The following is a 26,169-nucleotide window of genomic DNA, read 5'->3' as shown; positions in this document are numbered from 1 at the left end:
ACATAAACACCACCCTATACCAAAAACCTACTGACCACTACACTTACCTACATGTCTCCAGCTTTCATCCAGACCCCATCACACGATCCATTGTCTACAGCCAAGCTCTAAGGTACAACTGCATTTGCTCCAATCCCTCAGACAGAGACAAACACTTACAAGATCTCTATCAAGAATTCTTAACACTACAATATCCACTTGCTGAAGTGAAGAAACAGATTGACAGACCCAGAAGAGTACCCAGGAGTCACCTACTCCAGGACAGGCCCAACAAAGAAAGTAACAGAACGTCACTAGCTGTCAGGGCCAGTTTGTGATGCCAACACCTGTCCAGTGAAAAATGGAAGGAGACCACAACTGATTTTACGCTAGCCACCAAAGAGTCATGCCATGGTAATGACTTTTGGTCATGTCCCACCTGCCTTGTATTTCAGCCTTTAGCCTAGGAGTGGAAGACTGCATTCTGCAACCAGTACACAGGATCACACAGTCCCCTTGAATTTATTTTTAAGATTTGAAAAAAAAAAGTTAAAATAACTTTTGTTTTGATTTTTTTTTCATTTTCTTCCTCTCCCCCCACTTTTCTACATGCTACATTCTACTTTTCACATTTTCAGGGGTTGACCAGCAGTGAAAAGAGAAGCAATTAACAGCAAGGCAATTCTAGCATGTTTTTATGGCTGGGGCTATCTTTTTGTTGTTTTTGTGCAGGACTTAGCACACTCGAGCCTGGTCCATGATGGGGGCACCTAGGTACTACTGCAATGCAAATAAATTCATTAAATCAGAATAAATATCAACAAGAATTTCCAACCTGGACAAAACTGCAAACTCTTCCCTGACGATATGCGATTTGCAGTCTTATCTCCAATCCAAAGACGATCACATATATTTCAAATTTGGATACATTTTAAGAGACTCACCCAAACTTTTGGACACTGCTGGCATCAGAGCTGAACACTGGGGAGTTTGCCCAGCCATTTCTAATTATTTAACATTCTGTGCACATATTATCACCTACGTCCTTCAAAAGTGCCTGGAAAAGTCTGCGAATCCTTTCCTTCATCATCAACTTGTTATATTTTTCTTCATATAAAATTACTCATGGAAAACTTCCTGCCATATACCTCCTTTTACAATTGCCAAAAGAGTGTGTGTAATGTTATTTCCAATACAGATGTCTGGGTCCAGCTCTCCTCTCTGCCTTGTACCTTGTGTAATATATATCCCTCCTCTCACATACATAGATTGATGAGAGTGTGTGCAAAGAGATCTGGTCACCATCTGTTTTTGCAAAGAGGGAGATGCCTGTTAATATGGGGCCTAATTCTGCAATCCGTAGCCTTGCAAACACTTCTCATTCATGCACGTAGTGGTTCCACTGAACATCAACTAGTGAAGTGCCTTCAAACCTCATGGCAGAATTGTGCCTGTAAAGACTATGCCCACAACTACAAATAACCTGGGACATAGTATTTTCTTCTTGTTTGTGGCATTAAAGCAAAAAAAAAAAAAACATTGTTTGGGCAAGGAGCAGAGCAGCCCTGATTCTCGGTTGCCTTGCAACTTGTGCAGTCATCTACACTGATGCAAAAGTAGATGGAGGACATGACCTTTCTGATTAGGTAGCATTTTACACCCTCTCTGCACAGGTGAACAAGATTAAGCAGAGTGGTGTAGCAGACAGTGCCCTGAACTGAGATGCTAGAGACTCCCATTCTAGTCCCGACCCTGCCATCAGCCTGCGTGACCTTGGGCAAGTCATTTCACCTCTTTGTGCTTCAGTTTGCTCTGCCCCATCTGTAAAATGGGGATAATCTCCCTGATCTACTTTGCTAAGCACTTTGAAATCTACTGATGAGAAGTGCTCTAAAAAAGCTGGGTGTTGTTATTACTACCACACAAGGATAATCAGACATGGAGTCTTTTAAAGATAGGATTCTGATTTAATCTATCATATTGAACATGGCTCATCACTGTTTCTCAAATCTTCACAAATACGCTGGATGCACCACTATTTCCAGATGCGCTGCCATGATCAACGTAATTGAAAAATTAGCGCCTGGAAAAATTGAATCCAGACCTAAATAAATCCAAACGGTCAGACACCTGAACTCTGCGTCTCAAGCAAGACTTTCATGGTAATAACTACTCCACTGTTTAGAATTACTGGGAACCCTTTTACATTGATATAGCAAACCACTAACATGGCATCTCCAGGTGTGATTCAAAAAATGTCTGATCCATGTTAGCTGACCACCGTGGTCTGTGGCAACAGGATTAGTTCAGAAGGTTGAAGAGAAGGGAAAGTCTGCCTAAGGTGCACAGTAAAAACTCGATGCCCCAATTCTTTCTCATATTCCCATCTCTCACAACCCACCTTCGTCCTGAACACACCACAAACCAAAAACTATTCTTCCACTAATTGCATGAGCCCAGATGGGTCCTTTATTTTATCTATATTCACCCCGATCCATTTCTATTCCCTTTGATTCTTCTGCCTTTCAGCATCCCCTGTCTTTGATGTATTACATCACTCATCTTCACTGCTCAGAGACGCTGCAGCTACATTAAACACACCACATACTTCAAGCAGGCAGAAATCCAGAGGAGAGTCAACATACTGGAAGTTGGTTTTGGACTGGCATTAGAGTGCCACTGTAGAGGAAAAAGAAAATAGCCTTCATAAATTCCTAACATCATAATCCTTAAAAGTGCATCTGGGTCCCAGAACTAACGTGCTACAGTGCTTCTATATCTGAAAAGTCATTTTCATATTGCAATTTTACTATACTAGTATTTACAAAATGAAACTTTGTTCACCAAAAATATTCCTTCATTTCCAGTCAGGGCCATTCAAAGGCTCCTATCAATTGCACCATGGAAAGGGGCAGAAGCCCCACTTTGTGGGATATTTGAAACCAGACTATGCATAGCACTAGAAAATGTAACATGGGAACCAGTCCCGCACTGCAGTGAAATAGACTGGATAACCTAGGAAACCGGATTTTTTAAGACTGTGCATGCACTTTTGCACATACAAAAATGTGCATGCAATTGCCTCATTAATTTGCATGCAAAGAGGTGATAAGGCATGCAAATTCATGGTTATGTAGCCAAGGGATCATTTGTATGTGCAACCATGGTAGTTTCATGTGCAGATTAGACCTGCAAGTGTGTGTATATTTTTGTATATGCAGCTATGAAGATCTGTCTCATATCAATAGCTATTTTCCAAATCCATCTCTAACTTTAATGACTGTTTCTAGGCCATACCAGGAATGCTTATTTCAATTCACCTTGCACTGACATTCAGGGAGTAAAAGCACCTTTTATTATTGAAAGAATTTAATCCTGGCTTTTTACACTCCCAATGATGGCAACAGATTAAAAACAAATTCTACATATTATAGCATTTTGCCTTCCTCTAGCAATCTTCTAAAAGGATTTTAAATGGCATTATAAACATTAAGAGCCAAATTCTGTCCTTTGAGGTATCCTGTCTAGCCCTCAATGAAATTAAAGTGACCCAGGGAATAAGTTCGAGTAAAATTTCACCCTAAGTAATGAGGCATCTACCACAATGCCCTTGTGAAGTAAGTGATTACCTAATACAGATGGGCCTTAGCTACAAAGTTTGAGGGATTTGCCCAAAGTTCTCACTGAGGCTCATCTCTAACTATTGTTATGCCCATTTACAGATGGTTAGGTTGAAGGACAGAAGACTTAAGTGGCTTGCCCAAGGTCACTTGGCAGGGCAGTATCAGAGTTGGAACTAGATGTAGCAGTCGGTCATCTGATCCAGGCACCAGGACATGCGCTCACAAGATCAACAGAGCTCTTTGAAAGCAAGACAAACACAAGCTAGTGAAGATCAAAGAGGAAGCATCATACATCATCTGCTTGTCTTCACTTTCTGTCAATCCCCACCTTATGAATCAGCTCATTTGCTCATCGAGCTACTGATGTTTGCCTTTGCCTAGCCTATGACTCTGGCCTCCACTGCCTACTTACTGAAATTTCAAATAAACATCATTGTGCTGTCTCCTGTGCTGCCCCTCACACTTTGGAGGCCCTCACATTAAATGCCCACCAAGCCACTTATTATCCACCTTCAGATCCCTCCTCAAAACTCTCCTTTGCCATAACGCCTCCAAAACTCTTGCCAGCAGTTCGGCTGCTGGTGGGCTGCTACCGCTGCCCGTCCCGTGGACCAAGATTGTCTCACTGTGGTCTCCCTTCGTCTATCCATCTGTCTCTGGAGGTATACTTAGACTGTAAAGCTCTTGGATCGGGGATTGTGTTTTTGTTCTGTGTTTGTACAGCACCCAGCATGGTGGGGTCCTGGTCCCTGGCTGGGGCTCCTTGGTGCTAAGCAAATACAAATAATAAATAATAATGATGTGAGTTGGAATAACTCCTGCCCTACCTATTAGCACAGAAGGAGAAAGCATTCTGTTTGAGTCCTAGGTGGGGGTCCATTTCACTCAAACGAGTGCCAAGTGATCCAACTAAATCACACGCCTCCCTTTGCTTCTCACACAGACACGTTCGCTTCCACATGGGATTCTGTATTCATCGTTTGGAGATGTCGGCTGCACTGCGGTTGCTAATTGTGGCTATTCTCCCTGCCTGTGCAACCCCAACTGCAGTAAAGCATTTATTGCATTCGTTCTTTGCATCCTGAGCTTAACTAACAATTCCCCCTTCCCAGCTGCTGTTCTTTTGAAATTGCAATTCAAATGATTATGCCTTCATTGTCTCACTCACCGCTGACAGCTTGCTTGTCTGACCTGTTGTACTTTCCCCATGTTTGCCGTCAGTTCTCTCCTTCAGCTCCCACACACTGTTCCTCTACGCCTCTAGCTCCTTACTCTTTCCATCTCCCCCTCCTACAGGCTTTCCTCCAGCCTACGCCTTCCCTTAATGACCACCGCTTCACCTGGCTCTTCCTACAGCTCGTTAAGCACTCCTTCAGTTCTCCCTTCTCCTCCAGCCTTTCCATGACCCTGAGCAACCCACTGAGCAATCCAAGTCATCTATGTCAACCATGACCTGTGCCCATGATACTGTTTCCAGATCCTCCCCTAGGATGGCCATTTTCTACTACTAAAATATTCTACAGTAGACTCACCTTCCCTCACCTCTCATGTATGAACCCTTCCAAGTCTAGCCTATATTTTCCTCTACATTGCTTTCCTCTATGTTTCTCACATTCTCCCCAGATTCTAGCAGTCGGTCTTCTCTGGGTCTCCGCACGCCCATTCTCGCAACCGCTGTGCTCCCTCATCCCTTGCCTTTCTTCTGCATCCATCACCACTCTGCCTCTCATTGCCAATCCCTGCCTAGGAGAGCAGACAAAACTGATCAATCCCACGTAGCTGAAAATGTCTGGTCTCCACGTTTAGCTTCAAGTAACTGAAAAGAAATGACAAAATCAGACATTATGATTCCCAGATGCCCTTCATCTTCTAGTTAAATTACTATTATTATTTTCACACCACTCAAAAGCATGCAAGGTGCTTTCCAATAGTGATAGAAAGATGAGGTCTCTGCCCTGGAGTACTGGCAAAGTAATAGTTAAAACAACGAGTGAAACTTTTCTTAAGAATCAATATGTCATTGAAAGAATGATTATAAAAACCAAGAGAATGGGCTGCCGTGGTCTGATGTGATATGTCACCTTGCAACATAGTTGTTCTTAGACATCAAAGCCAGGACTTCCAAACGGGACTAGTGATGCCAGGTGCTCAACTGAAGACATTTTAAAAGGGCTGAATGTTCAAAGAGTAATAAGCAACATTTTCAAAATGACATAGGAGTCTAAGTCTCAGTGAAAGAAAATGGTGGGGGAGGAGGGGAATCACTTTTGAAAAAAAGCAGACATTTAAAAAATATGTACAACCAACCTCTTAAAAATCACACTCCACTAAGGCATCTCAAGTTGAGCACTCAAAATGGAGGTACCAAAATAACTATTCTCTTTTCAAAATCTTGACTGAAAACTTTTTTCACATCCACAATACAATGCCACCAGAAAGTTACCCGTATAAAGGCAAGATAGCATTTGTCCATTCTCTATGCTTTCAAGACATTCACACACACACACACACACACACACACACACACACACACACACACAGAGAGAAAACCATCTAACTAGAACTATTGCTTACCTAACAGTGTATTAGTAGAAGGATTTTTAAAAAAAGCCCTGAAGACCTTTGCAAGTATACAAGCATGGAAATATTTTTCTCATTGTTATTACTGCTAAACTGAGTTTTACAAGATACAATAAATGTGTCTGGAATATTAACAGGAAATAGTGAAGCTTAGAATTGGTCAGGATGAACACCTAAGGGTTGTGCTGAGCCTATGATTTATTGTTTTTTAATTAAATGAACTCTTAACATCTACAAGCATGAATGTGTTTGACCCTCAGGCCCTGCCAGAGAAGGCCCGTTTTAATGACTCCTGTTTTAAACTTTCAACACGTGGCCTCCACCAGTAAATTCAGCAAAAGGGTTTCCAGAAAAGGACAGCATTAGGAAATGCTGTCACTTATGCAAGGCATCGTATTTGGATCAGCTGCTGCCGTCCCTGGGGCTGAGTGTCGGGAGGCACGCTACAGAACCAAGCAGTTTATACACTCTCTTGTCTTGTTTAGTGCTTAAAATGAGGCCCCTCCAGTCTTACTGAGCCAACTGTAATCCCGGTGTAACTCCACTGGCTGCTGTGAAATTGTATCCACTTACACAGGAACCAAATACAACATATGACTTAGTCACACACAAGTTGCTGGACTCAATACAGGGATAACTGGATGCAATTGAATGGCTTGTGATATGCAGGAGGCCAGGCTAGATGATCTGTTGGTCCCTTCTGGCCTTTAATTCTACAAATATATGAATCTGACCCAACGTGCCTAGGCCCAGCTTTCATGGAAACCTGGACATAACATAGATGAGGAAACTTGATAGGCGCTAACAAGCCATGAAGGTTTGCCAGGCTGGTTCTACTGCTTAGCCAAATTAACACTATACTCAGAGTCATCCCTAAGCATGTGTCAAGTGACCCGCTGCACAGAGCCCTGTGGCATGGGGGCCGTGCGCTGTCAGCACCCGAGCTAGCTCATACCCAAGGTCTGGCCTTCTGCGGCCTCTTCACATTGAAACAAGACCTTTGGGGCCCAGCCCTGCAGTGACATAGGCTCCCATAGCCAATCTTTTGTCATGAGGTGCTGGTATCAACTCCAATAACCAGGGTGCGGAAACCCCACTCAGGTGACAAAATGCTCCTGGCATGGCCCGTGGACGGGCACCTCCCAACAGCTGCCACCTGCAAAACCCAGTGCCAGCCCCACGCATCTAAAAATTAAGAGAAAAACAATCCATTTTACTCAGTCAGACTGCCAGCAAAACTGACTCAAGAAAATTTACCTCTGAGAAGCCTAACAATGAATTCACTCTATTCCCTTCATGCTCTGCATGTTCCCCATGTCACCTCAGCCTCCCTGCCCATCTCACTCTCCTCAGGAAGTATTTGTAGAGGCTGTTCTGTGGAGCATGCAGCCGTATCTTCTAGCCATCTCATCTCTCTCTCTGCATGGAGTCCCTTATGGGTTGTGTACCAGGATTGGGTGTTTATCTAAAAAAGATCTGTGCTGGGAATTATTCTGGGGAGAGTTATATGGTCTGTGTTACACAGGAGGTCAGACTAGATGATCACAATGGTTCCTTCTAGCCTTGGGATCTATGAACCGGCACTCTGGGTAAGTTTCCTAGGTAAACACTGAGAAGCATCTACTAATTCTGGGCACCTCAATTATTCAGGTGTCCCAGCTTGACATACCCATGGCCCAATTTTCTGCAGTTCTGAGCACCCATCACTCCCATTGATTTCAGACAGGAACTGCAGGTGCTCAGCACCTCTGAACAACCTGTTTCTAGGTGTCCTCGAGTTAGGCACCCAAAAACCAAGGCCCTCAAAAATCAGCAGACGTGTTGGAAAATGTGAGTCCTAAGCTCTGTGTACATCAGTTACTCCACTCGTAAAATGCTGGGCATGCTTACGGAGTTTGCAGAGACGTGAGAATTAATGAATGTTCCCTGTGCTCTTTCAGACCTGCAAACACATGGGCTACAAGAGTGTTACAGACTATTATTATGCCCATGTCACAATTCTGCAGTTAGAAACTGATTAGTAGTAAACTCCTAGTTGTTGTTGTTTTTTATATCTGAGATTGGATAGAAAAATCAATTATTAATCTCTCACTAGCACAACTGCCTGCGTGATATCCAGACTCTGTAGTAGGGCCTCAGATTCCCAAGCCTCTCTTCGCTCCCTGTCTGCCACAGAGGAACACTTTCCGGGCAGCGAGCAGCAGCAAGCGACCTGGCCCCAGCCCACCCCGCTACACTCCACCAGCTCCCGGTGTTGCTTAGGAGAGCGGTCAGAAGCCAGACAGAGGCAGGGCGGGGGTGGGGACTTGGGGGAAGGGATGGAATGGGGGCGGGGAAGGGCAGAGCAGAGGAGGGCTGTCTGCCTGCATCCACATGTTGTCTTTTGCCTTATGCTCAGATTATAAGATCTTTGGGGCAGTGAACATCTTTTTCTGCATTTGTACAGTGCCTAGCACAATGGGGACCTAGTCAATGACGGGGGCTACCAGGATCTACCGCAATACAATACAAAATATTATTATTAATAATTCTCCATGCCTGGCTGTAAATAATATATGTAAAGTAAAGGAGAAAGTGCCAGTCAGCATTTTCAGTGAATTTTCTGGATTATCTCTCTTTCCAACCTTACATAACAACATAAGAATAGCCATAGTGGGTCAGATCATCTAGCCCAGTTTCCTGTCTTCTGACAGTGGCCAATGCAAGGTGCCCCAGAGGGAATGAACAGAACAGGGAATCATCAAGTGATCCATCCCCTGTCACCCAGTCCCAGCTTCTGGCAAACAGAGGATAGGGACACTCAGAGCATTCTGTGGCATCCCTTCCCATCCTGGCCAATAGCCATCGATGGACCTATCTTCCATGAACGTATCTAGTTCTTTTTAAAACCCTGAACCTTAAGGATAATTAGGTATATTTTGTGTCGGTGAAATCTATTGTCACATCACCAAGGACCAAAAATGAATCCACATCCTAATTCCTACATTTGTATGTTTCCCTCCATTGTTTCTCTCTCTCTCTGTCAGTCCCTGGGCTTGCAAGAGCAATCCAGTGCCTTTCAGAAGGAGCAGGTCCTCTTTCTAAGCCACTTTAACATCTTCTCACCAGAGTACTTACTCTCCTATCAGAGAAATTATCCTGCCTCTGCTCCCTTTTATCCTTGATGCTGTGTGCAATTGCAAAAAATTGATCTAGCTCAGTGTCCAAAAGTCATTTTCCAGTCCAGCATGATAGTGCAGCAGCATTACATAGCATTGACTCAGGAGCAGAAAGAAACTCAGACCCTGGCCTCCTAGGGCCAGATTCAGAGCTCATTGTACTGGTCTAAATCCAGAGTAACTCTACTGTTGTCAGTGGAGTTCTTCCTCATTTATATCAGTGTAAACTGAACTCAGGATAGGACCCGCTCTTTAATTTTCATTGCTGCACCAAAAGAGAGTATAAATCTTTTCAAATTTTAGTGGATTTTGGGAATTTCTCCCAAGAGACAAGGATTAAAGAATATATGTTTTATAGTTTATAGGAATTAAAATGGAGTTGTACAGCAAAAATATTGTGTATTAGAAATAAACTTCTCTGCAGTTTCAACTGGACTCTGTTTTTTTCACTGCCTACCCCAAACTAGCATGAATAGCTGAATTGCTCCAGAAATAGCTGCATTTCAGTGGTGAGTTCAGTGAAATGGATCTCAACTGGGCAGCAAGGCTGATGCTCCTGAATGGGCTGGCAGATCTGTATAAGGCTCACTAGGAGGACTCACAGGGGTGAATTCCAGTGAGTAACACTGAGTTCCTATTAACAAATAAATAAAATTAATGAATAAATAAATAAATACATAAAAATAACTCTGCCTCCCAAAGAAGAGAGAGAACTTTAAGACTCCAGGGATTATTTTAAAAGTTTCAACGAAACAAAATTTGGATAAAAAACTGGGGGCTCATTGAGTCGCACAGAACAGGTTTCTTTTCATTCCTATCTCCAGAAGTCCTGCTGCAGGACAGACTAAGGGTAAGTCTACACTACCTGCCAGACTGGCAGACAGTGATCGATCCAGAGGGGGTCGATTTATCGCGTCTAGTCTAGATATGATAAATCGACCCCCGAGCACTCTCCTGTCAACTCCTCTACTCCAGCACCGCAAGAGGTGCAGGCAGAGTCAACAGGGGAGCGGCAGCAGTCAACTCACCGCAGTCAAGACACCATGGTGAGTAGGTCTAAGTACGTTGACTTCAGCTACATTTTTCACATAGCTGAAGTTGCGTAACTTAGATCGACCCCCCTACCAGTGTAGACCAAGCCTAAGGGTGGGACTTTTAGGCCTCAATTCCACACGGACTAGCACCCTGATATGTTTTATTCCCAGTCTGCACTAGGCCACGGAGAACCAGGCCATTGGAGTTACATTATTGAAGTCAACAGGAGTAGCCCCTGCAGCTTGTCAGAGGATTCCATGATTAGCTGACATTCCCACATGGACAAAACTGAAAGGAAGAGCAAAACGAAACATGCTTGAAGAGGACCATAAAGGGAACAAGAATCCCTTAATATTTAGATCACAGTTGCCAACCTTCATGCAGTAAACAAGCACCTCAACTTCCATAATAAGCCCAAAATCAAACTAATCCCATTTCAAAACAAGGCCCAAACAAGCCAATCCCTAAGAACCCCAAAAGTATGTGGCTAGATCCCCCAGTGTGCAGTCTGGGACTATGGTGGGCCCGCTGTGAACCCCTGACTCTCTCCCCCCTTGCTCCTGTTTGCCGGGAGCCAATCAAAAAAAAAAAAAAGAAGCAAAAAGCTACAACAAGAAACAAACTACAAGCCAAAAACTAGCCAACAAGCAACTCACAAGCCAATTAAGCCAAAAATAAGCCCAATTTCTGCTTTTTTTCCACGGGTTTGGCATGTCTGATTTAGATCTGTCATTTAGACATATGACAAGAAGGGGGAAGTGCTCCGTGGGATCTTGGCACCTTTGACAAGTTAAAAAGTACAACAGAGAGACCCCAGCAGCCTCCTAAAACCTAGAGGTGACCACCGATATCAGATCAAGCTATGTTCAACATGGCCCCATCACTGTCACCCACAAATGCTGGCTCTTATTATGGGTGTTTCCACTTCTTCAATAACCTGTTTAAAAAGGGATCTTGTAGCATCCCTGGAAGGTCAGCAGATTCAGGTTCATTATATTTATTTAGGCATCTCCCATGACCGGGATGTTGCTAAATGGACTCAAAGTAGTTTTCCCATAATGCCACTGATCGTTTAGCAGGCTTCCTGCTTCTGATGTACTTAAAAAACATTTTGTTATTACCTTTTGAGTTTTTGGCTAGCCGTTCTTTAAACTCCTTTTTGGCTTTTCTTATTACATTTTTACACTTAATTTGGCAGTGTTTATGCGCCTTTCTATGTACCTCACTAGGATTTGACTTCCGCTTTTTATAAGATGCCTTTTTATCTCTCTCTGCTTCTTTTACATGGCTGTTAAGCCACGGTGGCTCTTTTTTAGTTCTTTTACTGTGTTTTTAAAATTTGGGGTATACATTTAAGTTGGGCCTCTATTATAGAGTCTTTGAAAAGTGTCCATGCAACTTGCAGGGATTTCACTCTAGTCACTGTAACTTTTAATTTCTGTTTAACTAACCTCCTCATTTTTGCATAGTTCCCCTTTCTGAAATTAAATGCCACAGTGTCAGACTATTGAGATATTCTTCCCACCACAGAAATGTTAAATCTTATTATATTATGGTCACTATTTCCAAGCGGTCCTGTTATAGTTACTTCTTGGACCGGATCCTGCGCTTCACTCAGGACTGTATCGAGAATTGCTTCTCCCCTTGTGGGTTCCTGTACTTAGTGCCCAAGGAGAAGTTCCTCCTCATCCATCCTGTATGTCTAAGCTTTCCTGCGATCTTAACTGCAATTTTCCAATAGCTTACAGAGGAACAGCTCTTCCCAGGACTCAGGGTGGGTCTGCAATGCAATTGGAGGGTACAACTGCAGCATGTGCAGATATATCCAAGTTAACGTCTCCTAGCTATCTCCCATACTGATAGCAGTAAAGCCACAGCAGCACATGTTCCAGCATCGGCTAGCCACACGAGTAATTACCCAGGGTCCCAGGCAGGTTTGCACGGCCTACACTGCCACAGCTTCGCCGCCATTGGGTCTCATGCTAGCTACATTAATGCTAGCTGAGGTGCATTGGCAAGACCTGCAGTTACCCCCCCATGACTGTAGTGCACATCCTCAGGGTGCTCTGGGGGAGCTCTCCCTGCTCCTGCCACATCGAGCAGCTCCTCGGAGGTCAGCAAGCATAAGACTGGAGTTCCTTCCATATCTTTTTCCAGGTGCTCCCTTTCCCCATTGTAGCCCTTGATTTGGATTCAGCATCTACCTCAGCGTCCCTTTTGCCCATCTTTAGTGACAAAGGCAGCATGGCCTATTAATTAGAGCAGAGGACAAAAATCAGGACTACTACTCAACAGCAGTGTTCGGACCCACTTTTACACCACATGGCATTTACACCACAGTGTAAATCACCAATACATTTGGCCTTAGGAGACTGATTTTACCTGCACTGTAAGTGACACCTAGGGGCCAAGCAGAGAAATTGCAGGTGTATATTCACCCTGAGTATACTTGTCTTTAAGGGGGTTCCCTTTTCTGTTACGTTAGAGGTGGTGGCTGGAATACATGCACTGTAAGCCACTGCCGTCAGCTGATCTCCCAGGGCAGGCCAGCTCCCCTCTTCATCCCAATTCCAAACTTCCCTCAGGCAAGCGCTGGATTACATGAAATAGCAGGGGAGGCTAAGGAAGGAAATAAATGTCATGCTGGACCTTATCGACAACTCATTAAACCCAATGGGAGATTTGGGATCAGGAGCATAACATAGTGGGTGCAGGTATTTGGTAATATCCACTCATTCTGTTCTATGGAGGTTCTTATACTGCCCTCATCACCGTAGTATGAACAGCTTTCACTAGTGCATTAGCGGTGTGTCTACACTGTGATAAAAACCCTGCATCACCAAGCATCAGAGCTCAGGTCAGCTGACTCAGGTTTGCAGGACTTGGGCTGCGGGGCTAAAAATAGCCATGTAGAAGTTTGGGATCAGGCTGGAGCCTGGGACCCTCCCACCTTGCAGGGTCTCAGAGCCTGGGCTCCAGCCCAAAGCCGAACACCCACAATTTTATAGTCCTGCAGCCCAAGCCAGCTGAACTGGACCAGTTGCAGCCATGCCATGGGTCTTTTATTGCAGCATAGACAGGAGCGGCACCAGGGTTATTGGCGCCCTAGGAGGGGGTTCTTCCGCGCTCCCAATCGTTGGCAGCAATTCTGCGGCGGGGGAGCATGGACACCTTCCGCGGCTCCTGGTCTTTGGGGCACTTCGGCGGCGGGTCCCAGAGCGAGTGAAGGACCCGCTGCAGAATTGCCGCCGAAGATCCGGAGTCGGAAGGACCCCCCACCGCCAAATTGCCGCCGAGGGTGGCAAAATGCCGCCCCCACAAATCCTAGTGCCCTAGGCGACCGCCTACGTCACCTAAATGGAAGCGGCAGCATAGACATACTCTAAGCAAGGGGATGAGTATTGTCACACGTGGTTCATTCTCTCCCTCATTGTCTCCCCAGGCAGAGTTGTGCGTGTAGTGTTAGGTTTTGGTTTGGATCCTTCCCCTCCTCCCATGCTCCTTTTGTATCTGTGCTGCTCATTTTCTACCCCTCTGGTAGAAAATTATCCAGATTATCCAGCAGCACAGAATTGTCCACTTCCCCAGTTTCTTGGCTGCTTTGCAGTTTGATTCTAGGTGTTTGCTGCTCATCCAGGATCAATCAAAAAGTGAAGCGCCGTTCTCTTTGCACCAAAGAAACACCTGACAAAGGAAGATATGGAGTAGCCATGCAGAGTGCAGGGATGATTTCCTACACCCACTGAGATGGTCCCAAAAGCTTCTGAAAACCAGAAGAGTGCCCTGGACTGTCTTAGCCTATGGCTAATGACAAACACTGCTTCTTGACGACTGACAGATATTCCATCAATGTGACACAGACACCTTCCCTGGGACTAGTGGGAAGTGATCCCTGAGCAACTAGTTGAGAATTACTTCTCTAAATATTTGGATGTCTGAGTCAGAGTGGCCAAGGACGAGTCTCCCAGTGAAGTCAGGGAACCAGTTTCCTACCTGTGAAAGAAGCAAAGAGTCCTGTGGTACCTTATAGACTAACAGACATATTGGAGCATGAGCTTTTGTGGGTGCATACCCACTTCATTGGATTCCCAGCTGGTATCCATCAGTGTTATACCACGGAAGTTGATCCTGAATTCCATCAGTTTCATAGCTCAAGCCCAATGGGAGTTGTGCCAGAATCTGAACTACAAGATCAGGCCCTGATTTTGGAAGATTTGCCGAGTCTGTACAACATCAGCATAAACCTAATCATGCATGATCTGATTAGCGTACAGAAAACCATCCTAATAAGCCGACAAAAAACCACAATTAACATTTGATTAGCTGAAGAAAATTCTGAAAAAATGATTGAAACCCATTATTAATAATCTCCTTAGTGTACCACATGCTATTAACTGCAGTTTTATATTCAATGGGGAGATTACACATTTCAAAGGGTGATGATTAAACAAGGGTGAAAAATTGGTTGTTTTCATTCACTTTTTAAACGTTGCTTCCAACATGCGCTTTCCAAATTGCAGTACCCATCGGGACAATCTTAGCAAAAATTCTATGAAAGAAAGAAAGAAAGAAAGAAAGAAAGAAAGAAAGAAAGCCAGCCTTGGGGAAAAAATGACACCCAACATTTATGCATGAATTCAAACACATAGCCTCAGACCATCACACCAGGGTACAAACTGATCTAAAACTATCAAGCAACCAAAGGGAATATCCACATGATAGGTCAAATCCTCAGCTGTGCATAGCTCCACTGAAGTCAAGCCAACTGACACCAGCTGAGGGTCTCTTCTCAGATCTTAACCCATAAATCTCATCTGTCTAAGAATCTACTTCCTCTCTTTCCATATCTTTGGTTACTGACCTCTTCTGTGCCTCATTCTCTTCTCTGTTTCTCACCCATCTCCTGTATCACCCACCCCCTCCATTATCTCACTTAACTTTAAGGTATTCAAATTTACTTCCTGAACTGCAGTGATGATCAGGGCACTGGAACAGTTTGTACAGTGGAGGAGCCGAGAGCCATTGAACCAAACTGTAAACCCTTTATATGATGGAAACCACTTCAAACTAGGGGTGTGGCAGCACCTCGAGCACCCCTAGTTCCAGCACCTTCTGTAATGATTTTGTTGGGCTGAATCCTGGTTGCTGTAGTGCTGATGCGCTGCCCACAGCCGGACGCCCTCCCTCTATCCCTAATGCAACCTCTGGAGAAGGCAGCCATTGTTTGGATTGGATGCCCAGTGGTAAGCAGGCTCGGCAGCAATGCCAATGGAGTGACCTGCCCCGAGGGTGTATTATCTGAGAAGGGCCCCTCGCAATGGTCCTGCTGTTCCCATCCCCACACACCAGCCAGCGACTGGAGAGCTCTTCTGAGTGCAGCACCGTTTGTACCTGCAGAACAGGTGTCACATAGGTAGCAATCCAGCAATGTCCTTGGAAATGAGCTATTATGGCCTGATTCTCCTCTCATTCGTTTTATATGGATTCCACTTCACTGGACTTTCTCCTGATTTATAGCGCTGTAAATGAAAGAAGAGCCAAACTCTATAGCTGCACCTGCTTTCTCTAAAGGTGTCTTCCTTACATAAGCTGCTCCCAATGCCGCTCACCCTGAGAGCACCGATAGGGCAAGGTCCCTTTGGCTAAGCACAGGGCAATCTTATCCTTCCAGTACAAGGAGTGCGTTCTATAGGGTTGCTGGAAGTCAACTTTTCTTATTGCACCTCTGCTCATTTTCCTTCTTTAAAATCCAATGAAAACACTAATGGGATGGCCAGAAAGTATGACAAGAATGACAGAGGGACAGGTGGACAGTGTTGGGTCTCTGCAGAAATGTTTTATGTCCAGTGGGTGCGTTGACTTTGCAGGGTAAAAAGAGGGACATGTGCATTTTGCTGCAAAACCAAAGGTTATCTCCAGCTCTCTCTTGGCAAGGCCCTACTCTTCAAAATCTACTTCAAATAAATCAAAAGGCTCTGGTATATTGTCATTCTGATTTAATTTTGGGTTGGCTTTCAGGAACTGATGGAAGCTCTTGCCTTCCCCCTCTCCGGCCAATCCACACATCTTCTGTATCTCTGCATTGCACCCAACTGTATTTAAAAGGCACCCGACTAACCCTAATCGGTCAAACTGCATTGATGGATATTTCATTGCTCTCCCTGACGCAGAGTGAGGCTACCAGAACATAAGGTGAAAATCTCTTACCATGGTGCTCAAGTTTCAAAGAAAACTCTCCATTAACCAATGGAAGAACCTCTTACAAAAGGAGATCAGGCAAAATTGAACTATGAATAGAAGGGCTCATAGGAGCAACTTCTGGGCTAAAGGGAGATGATGGGAGCATAAGTAAAAATACCAGTACAGCATTCAGGGCAGCCACTTATAAAATGAACAGTTCTATAATTATCTGAACGGGTACTGTGCTATAAAGCATGAATATGGCTCTAATACCGATGATTTCCTAGAATGACTTCTGTTTTTATGCACTTAATTACAACCTACATTACAGAAACATTTTCAACAATTCCTTATTCAAAAGAAAAGCAGCAACAATTTGTTCCCATTCAAGGTGCAGTAGCTTAACTGATGACAATTTTCCCGGTGAGTCTCTTTGGCCCAGTTAAACAAAACATTTCCTGCATTTTCCTTTAGAAAGGTGAAAAAAAAAGCATCCTTAATGCCCCCCTTCCCCTATCAACATACACAAAAGATTATTTATCTATGGTCAAGGTAAAGGTGACAAAACAAAGTACCATGGGAAATTCTCGATGGAGCATGAAATAGGTGATGCCTTTAATAGTTGAACTAATTTCTGATAAGAAACCAACAGCCATCTGCAAATACCTTGTGTTGTGGGTGCACATGGCAGACAAGTTTGGGGGGGGGGAGCGCTCAGTGGTTTGAGCATTGGCCTTAAACCCAGGGTTGTGAGTTCAATCCTTGAGGGGGGCCATTTAGGGAACTGGGATAAAAATCTGTCTGGGGATTGGTCCTGCTTTGAGAAAGGGGTTGGACTAGATGATCTCCTGAGGTCCCTTCCAACCCTGATATTCTATGATTCTAAGTTCCCTTGAAGGGCTGGTTTGAATTGAGCTGTGAGATAAAGGAAAACAATTGTACTTGCTAAGACCCCAATTATTTATGCTAACTCATTTTCTCACAAAATACTCCTCTAGCCTTCTGGGGGCTTTTACATCCCATGTACCATTTTGATACACAACCACATCTGTTGGCTCCTGCTCTATCTCCTAATACAGTCACTTCTCGTCCCTTCTCTCTTAGGAACATCAACACAGAGATGCCCACTAAGCTTACGAAGAGCAAAACCAGACGTGCCCCATGCGCAGGTGCAGCTACAGAAAGTCCCCCTTTTACAGAGCCTTGTGCACTCTTGCATGGCCTGCGAATGAGAACGGTACTTCGGGCCAGTCATGGAGAAGGTTTCCAGGAGGTGGAAACCTGCTGAAGTGAAAACAGGAATCAGCTTCCCAGTATGTTGCCAAACAGTCATCAGATCATAATGACTCTAGGGCTGGTCTATCCTTATGGCGGTGAGTAGAGTAGAAGCACTACATGTGTAGCTACACACTGCAGTGAAAGGCTCTGGCAGAGGAGAGGCAGCAGGACACTACAGTTAAGAATAGCAGTGTAGCTGTGGGAGGTACTGCTTGGGTGTGTAGAGAGCCTAGGTAGGGTGCAGACCTGGGGGTTGTGTAAGGCATTCTGCTTTACTCACCTAAGCCATGCCCCACTGTTTATAATGCTATTTATTTATACCCGTGTTAGCTAGCCATGCAGTGCCTGTACTCTACAAGCCACTGCTAGTGGAGATGTACCCTTAGAAAGATGGACCTTTAAACAAATGTCTTGATGCAACCCAGAGCTCTGCCAGTGCACCCCAACCCTCTGCACCTCGTGCTTTGTCAGTGCACTCCAGTCCCCTGAACCCCCTACTTTGTCAATGCACCTCAGTCCCCTACTTTGCACCCCCTACTTTGTCAATGCACTTCAATCCCCTGGAACTCGTGCTTTGTCAGTGCACCCCAATCCCCTGCACCCCCTACTTTGTCAGTGCACCCCAAACCCCTGCACCCCTTATTTTGTCAGGGCACCCCAATCCTCTGCACCTTATGCTTTGTCAGTGAACCCCAACCCCCTGCACCATGTGCTTTGTCAGTGCACCCAATCACCCTGCACCCCCTACTTTGCCAGTGTACCCCAATCCCCTGCACCCCCTGCTTTTCCAGTGCACCTCAATGCCCCTGCACTCTCAATCCCCCTGCATCTCTCAATATCGTTGAGGAAAAAATAAGACATGTGAATGGTTCCTGGGAAAGGAGGAGTAATTAGGGGGTAAGGAGTGGGGGAATAGGATGAAGAGAGGTTCGGGCTGAAGCGAGAGGAGGGGGGCTACAGGGAGGTAGATAAATGAGGGAAGAGTAGTAGAGAAGAGAGAGGCCTTGGGGGTTAGAAGGAGTGGAGGGGTGGGACAGTGGCAGGGAGACTAGGGGAGGATAGAGGCAGGGATACCTGTCAGCCTCACATGCTCCCTTCCTGTGTGTACACCCGGATCTGGGGGCCTTTTGCTCCTCTAGGGGGTTCTGGACCCCCCTCCCTGCCCCTCTCATGTGATTGTGATTTTACTAAGAATTTCAGCATAGTCCCACATGACATTCCCATAAGCAAACTAGGGAAATGTGGTCTAGATGAAATTACTAGAAGGCGGGTGCACAACTGGTTGGAAGACCGTACTCAAAGAGTAGTTTTCAATGGCTCACTCTCAAAATGGGAGGTTGTGTCTAGTGGGGTCCCAGAGGGATCAGTACTGGGTCTGGCAGCATTCAATATTCCCACTAATGAGTGGAAAATATACTTATAAAATTTGTGGATGACACCAAACTGGGAGGTAGGAGGTTGCTAGCACTTTGGAGGATAGGATTAGAATTCAAAATGACTTCGACAAACTGGAGAATTGGTCTAAAATCAGCAAAATGAAATTCAGTAAAGACAAGTGCAAAGTACTTCCCTTAGGAAGGAAAAATCAAACGGACAGCTACACAATGGGGAATAACTGGCCAGGTGTTGGCACTGCTGAAAAGAATCTGGGGATTAAACTGGATCACAAATCAAATACGAATCAACAGTGTGATGTAGCTGTGAAAAAGGCTAATATCTTTCTGGGGTGCATTAACAGGAGTGTCATATGTAAAACACAGGAGGTAATTGTCCCACTCTTCTCAGCACTAGTGAGGTCTCAGCTGGAGAACTGTGTCCAGTTCTGGGCACCACACTTAGGAAAGATGAGGGCAAATTGGAAAGAGTCCAGAGGAGTGCAACAAAAATGATCAAAGGTTTAGAAAATCTGACATAGGAGGAAAGATTTAAAAATGGGCATGTTTAGTTGAGAAAAGAAAACTGGGGAGAAGATGAGGGAGGGGAACTTGAAAACAGTCTTGAGATATGATAAGGGCTCTTATAAAGAGGAAGGTGATCAGCTGTTCTCCATAAAAAGAACAGGAGTACTTGTGGCACTTTAGAGACTAACAAATGTATTTGAACATAAGCTTTCGTGGGCTAAAACCCACTTCATAAGATGCATAGAATGGAACATGTAGTAAGAAGATATATATACATACAGAGAACATGAAAAGGTGAAAGTTGCCATACCAACTCTAACAAATTGAATCTATTTCCCCATGTTAAGGATCCTCACACCTTCTTGTCAAAATGACTGAAATGGGACATCTTGATTATCACTACAAAAGTTTTTTTTTCTCCTGCTGATAATTGCTCATCTTAATTAATTAGCTTCTTAGAGTCGGTATGACAACTTCCACCTTTTCATGTTCTCTGTATGTATATATATCTCCTTATTATATGTTCCAGTCTATACATCTGATGAAGTGGGCAGTAGCCCATGAGAGCTTATGCTCAAATAAATTTGTTAGTCTCTAAGGTGCCACAAGTACTCCTGTTCTTTTTGCAGATACAGACTAACACGGCTGCTACTCTGAAAGTTGTTCTCCATGTCCACTAAAGGTAGGACTAGAAGCAATGGGCTTTACCTGCAGCAAGGGAAATTTAGGTTCGATTTTAGGAAAAACTTTCGAACTATAAGGGTAGTCCAGCTCTGGAATAGCCTTCCAAGGGAGATTGTGGAATCCCTGTCATGGGAGGTTTTGAAGAACAGGTTGGACAAACACCTGTCAGGTATGGTCTAGGTTTACTTGGTCCTGCCTCAGTGCTGGGGAATGGACTAGAGATGATCTCTTGAGGTCCCTTCCAACTCTACATTTCTATCATCTGGGATAAGGGAGGCTTTGCGCATCTGGGGATATCTGAGCCCACTTCACTGCCCCCATGTGAATGCCAAGATCTGGGGCTCCAGGTCCATCTACAGGGGTTGGAACCCCACTCCCATCTCCTTGTTCCTCTCATTTAAGCCAGGTTTGGGGGAAGTTGCCCTTTTGGGAGGGTCTAAGGTCTCCTCCCTGCACATCCACCCCCCATGTCAGTCAGAAACTGGGGACGTTCTGTCCTTCTAAATGGGGAGCTGAGGATGGGTATACTTTTTGCATGTCATAGGCTTTAAAGCACTCAGGACAAGGATAGGATCTCCCAGTGAGACGGAGAGAGCTGTTATTTCAGGTTGCATACATCTACAATCAGCTGAGAATATCCACTGAGATGAATGGGCCACTGCTTTCCTTTCAGAGCTTCCTATGCTGTGGAGGGAAGTGCAGAAGAGCACGGGAGGGTTTCTATGCAGCCACTCTATGGTTACCTAGGCAGTTTGAGGGAATATGTGGATGCCTTGACCCCACTGCTGCTATTTCTAGTCTGAACCTTTGTATACCTGTGCAATGTTCCTTGCTACACACTGTCTGTTTTAATAGCTGGTGTTTTTATGGTACAGGCAGGTTTACACTGAACACAGCAGAATACTCAGCAGCCAACCTAACCAGAACTTTTATTATATTGGATGGGGATATGCCTAAGGCGGAGAACTTGCTGGGTCGGCAGCATGGGGAGAGCGGTTGTGACGGGGTTAGGCAATGAGAATAGGTGGTAGACAAGTCTTGGGCCGGTTGTTTGAGGAAAATCTGTATTTTCCTGGCTCTGGAGAGGGAGCGGAGTGTGTAGCAAGTGGCTATGGATTAATGTAGTGTTCCCAAAGACACACAGTGCAGAGGTTTGGACTTCAAGCACAGGCACTTTGACTGCTGCAGGGAAAAGAAATACGTGCAATGCCAGGCTGGCTGTGGATTCTGGGCTATTCCTGGATCACACGGTTGCAGAAGTTAGCGGGAGAGCACTGAGCACCCCTGGCATAGGGATGGCTCACTACAGGCTGTTTTGCCTTGGTATGCAAAATGCAGGACATGATACCTGCAACTGCTTAAACAACTCTTGCCAACACCACATCTTTTCCTATTAAAAAACAAACAAACTAGGACATTTAATGACACCCCCCCACACACTTCTATTAGTTCAGAGTCAAGGTTGCTTGGTGAAATGTTGGCCCCTTGCAGTACACTGAGCTGAGCAAAACTCAGTGTCTGAAGACTAGGAGATGTACAGGCAAGGTCACCCATGCAAGCTGAACTCTGTCCTTGTACAGCAATGCACTCATATGGCCCCTTCACACACATACCCACAGTTTGCCCCCTTTTACAGCCCATTCACTCTCCCTTACAGGATTCCATCCAACACCGTTCAAAGACAAAAAGGTGTATGCTCACCATTAGCCACGGCCTTAGAAATAATACAATAGACGGACAATTTAAGAACCACTTCACAACCTCTTAAAGCCCCTCACGCTTCTTCACAGGATACCATCTCAGACCTACACTGTCACTTCCCCATCGTTAAAGCATTCAAATCCTGTCATGTTCCACCTCACTGCTGATAGCATCCATTCAAATAAAAGTCTTCTGTCCCACTACTGACAGAACCTGCTCAATTATCCATAGAAATGAGGCATGCTGCATTCTGAAAACAAACAGCATCGCTTCCCTTCCCCCCCCCACACACACTTTGGAGGGTGGAAAATATACATCTTATATCACAATCACAGCTCTGTCACACACTTCACACTAATCCACACAACTCCCAGACACCCTCTACTGACCAGAGCTAACTACTCCCTCCACCATTCAATATAGCTACACTGAACACAGTCACTTAACCTGGCATTTATGATGATAATAAAGCCAACTCATATCCCAGCTTGCTACTGACAGTACTCCTCTAGTATTCTGCAAAGGGAGATATATACCAATCTCCTATAACTGGAAGGGACCTTGAAAGGTCATTGAGTCCAGACCCCTGCCTTCACTAGCAGGTCCAAGTACTGATTTTTGCCCCACATCCCTAAATGGCCCCCTCAAGGATTGAACTCACAACCCTGGGTTTAGCAGGCCAATGCTCAAACCTCCCCATGGCATCAAGGGATGACATGCCATCAAGCTAGCTTAAGTCCACGTTAATGGGGGTTTTTTGGCCATTGAATATATATATATATATACACTGAGCTGCCATCGAATGTACAAAGAAATAAACTGGTAGGGCTTTTATTTTAATTGGGGGTGGGTGTCTTATTTCTTTGTAAATTTGATGGCAGCTCAGTATATGAAAAGCAACTTGGCAATGGAATTTCCAGAACCCTGACTGCAGAATTCGCTCTTGTTGGTACTTACTGGTGAGTAGAACTGTGTTTGTTAACAAGTCTTGGCTTCATGAAATACATAGGGAAAAAAGAATTTGCCGCCATAATGGAGCACACAGGATAAAGAGAGCAAACCTGGCCCTGCTGCTTTACTAACCCATCTGAAAGTTAGCAATGCCAGTTGATAGCTCTCAGGGAAAAAAAATTCACGGGGTATCTTTTAGATTTTAGTTACAATCACAAGCTGCTCTCTCTGTCTTGTAGCTGAATGGAAATGTCTGTGTACTGACTCTGGGTAGTTTTCATCTTCTTGTCTGTAGTGCCTTTTGGATCAATTCTGCTGGAACATTTGAGGGTTTCCATTGTTACTGCATCTGCCTGCCTGAGTGCACGGGTTTTTGTAATAGGCTGGAGTTGAGGCATTAGGATTCAGGAATATGGATTATATATTGGAGTTCCCAATGTTTCCTGCACCATCTGTCTTTTGGTGGCAACTAGGGGGTTAAATTCACCTCTGGGGTAACTCCATTAAGACCAGTTTGGCTCAGAGGATTAGTGGTACTTCACTGATTTGAGCCAGCAGAGGATCTCACCCACTGTGTTTAGAAGACCAAGATCCACTACTTCATCATTTGATTCCCAAGACTTTACAGACATTAAATATGCAACACAAAAATATGCAATGGTTCCTAAGGGGTAATTGCCCTCAAACCAATAGCCAAGTATCTTCCTTCTTCATGTCAACAGGATACTAGCTAAGGCAAACATTTGATGTAGTGAATTTTGCAGTATGAGCATTTTTGTCTACAGTCCAAAGAACCAGATAAGAGTGCAGCACCAGCACTTACTGGGGAATAACATCGAATTATTTCTTATCTGTACCTCTTGGTTCGATTTAAAATGGATCATGATGTTGTGCCACAAGCAGAAAAGAACTGAACTAAGCTTATTAGGGTAGAAATCTCTTGTGTCAATGCAAATTATCTCCAAAGCAATCCTGCACTCTACGGTCCTTATTCGTGAGATTGAGTTACTGTTACATTCAGTTGACTGTGTTTATATCACTATTTGCATAATGTACACAATCTACTCCCAGACGGGGCTCTGCTGCAAACGGTGTCCTAATACAATTAATCAACTATCTAAGTGAAACATCAAGCGGAAGTAGCCAAAACGTGGAAAGCAGATGAGCCTCCAGGAATATCAGACATGCCCTGACTGTATTCCTGGACATCTCTTTCAAATTCCAGAAGTAATTGCATCTTAATTGTAGCAGACTGGTTAACAATTAACAGTTTCCTGTTGAAATATATTTAGGAAAATCTGCAAGCTGGTTATTAAGCAGTTGATTTTACATGCTGTCTTGAACCCAGGCCTCATCCTGCAAACTGTCTTTGCTCACGTGAGCAAGGCGCTGAAGGATCAGGTCCATAGCAAAATACATGGAAGAGTAGAATTTCTCTAGACATTTGCTACAAACTGTCACTCATGCAGAACCCAAACATCCCTAGGCATTATTGAAAAGTGGTGCAAAGATACTTCAACTTTACTATGCACACATATAAATGTTTCCAATTTAGACACAAGTGATGATGACAAATAGATTTTCCCATGCAGTATCTGAATATTTATTTGTGAGCATGTCATCCTGGAATCAACATGTAACTAATGCTGAGCAGTAAAATAACTGTGCCATAAATCTTAAAACCGGGTATTTAGAGAAAGTTTACTGTGAATGCAAGGTAAATAATCAGCACCCTGAGACATTATGCAGAAAAGACTGAGCTTCCAATTAAATTAAGAAATGTTGAAAAGACCAGTTATGAAGAGTATCTGCATGAAAAAAAAGGATTTTTAGGTCTTTTTGTTCAGAGCACAGGAACTCCATGTAACATCTCTCCCGTTTGTCTTTAACGCTGCAACTAGTTAATAACCATACCATGCTGTTTCCATCAAGCCCTTTGAGAAGTATAAAAACTCTGAAAAAAATCAATGAAACCAACTTCGCATACACACAGGGAAAACGGAAGATTAATAGTCCCGGTTCTTCTTTTACTTACACTTACATGGAAGGCACATCAGCAACTTTTAGGGCCAGATTCCCAATACCCCCACTCTTGCTGAATTGTTCCCGGCTCCTTGACTAGTCCCATTGATGTCAATGGTACTTGCTTGTGAAGTAGAGGAGTATTCATTCCAAGGAAGGATGGCAGCATTTGGCCCCGGAAGGGCATAGCACATTTCACCACAAGGAGCATGGCTTGCAGAAGGTTAATCCTGCAGCTCTTACCCAGGTGAACCTATGGCTGACTTCATTGGGTGCTTTGCCCAAGGAAGGGTCGCAGAAGGAGGATTCTATGCTGATTTTCAGGAGTGCTGGGCCTTCAGCAGCTCCCTTGGTTCTCAAATGGGAGATATTGGGTGCTGTGCACTTTCACAAATCTGGTTATTAACCCATAAAAGAAGAGGAGAGAAAATCCACTTCCAACAAGTTAAAATCAAGCTGTAAGAGAGATGCACGGTTCCCTGAGACCCTCCCTCTTCAGATTTACTGACAGAAAGCCAAGTTAATTTGGAGCCTAAGAAAATACTAAAGCCTTATTAGCATGAATTAATTCCCCACAAGGACAAGGGCACAATGAACATTCCAGGGATGCAGAAACAGACATTAAAAATGTTCTGAAAAAGACTGTTAACCAAAGTACTATGCATATGCAGAGCTAGCACTCAGGGCACTTAATCATCCAAAAGTTCCTAAACGGATTGACCAATATTGACCAGAATGAGGGGAAATGAATGCCTGAGTCCACAGCCTGAAAACAAACCCCTCTCAAACATGTGCCGATGACTCACTATTGTGTAATTATTAAAATATTTATAGCCAGCTGCAAACAATTTGTACAATAAACACAAGACTGCACTTTATCGTGCTGGTAAATTTGATCTGTCTAATGACATCCTAGTACAGGCTCACCTGAGTTCCTGATGCAACCGGCTTAAGGCACTGCATCCATTCCTGATTAATAAGCAAACTGCCAGTGAAGTTAAGTAGATTCGGCACCTCAGCCTCTGTTGTTGGATCAGGACTTCAGGGCTTTCCAGTCCACTCTAATCCCTATTCAGA

The 26,169-nt window shown here is 44.3% G+C and overlaps 1 protein-coding gene across 1 annotated transcript in view; it reads right to left on the bottom strand.

Moving 5' to 3' along the window:
• Positions 1 to 26,169, bottom strand: part of CRHR2 (corticotropin releasing hormone receptor 2) — a 280,023-nt gene that overhangs the window by 158,760 nt on the left and 95,094 nt on the right.

The sequence above is a fragment of the Gopherus evgoodei genome, chromosome 2 (genome assembly GCF_007399415.2).
Source record: "Gopherus evgoodei ecotype Sinaloan lineage chromosome 2, rGopEvg1_v1.p, whole genome shotgun sequence".
NCBI lineage: Eukaryota > Metazoa > Chordata > Testudines > Testudinidae > Gopherus > Gopherus evgoodei.
The sequence above is the reverse complement of the archived record's forward strand: the minus strand, read 5'-3'. Positions and strand labels throughout refer to the sequence as shown.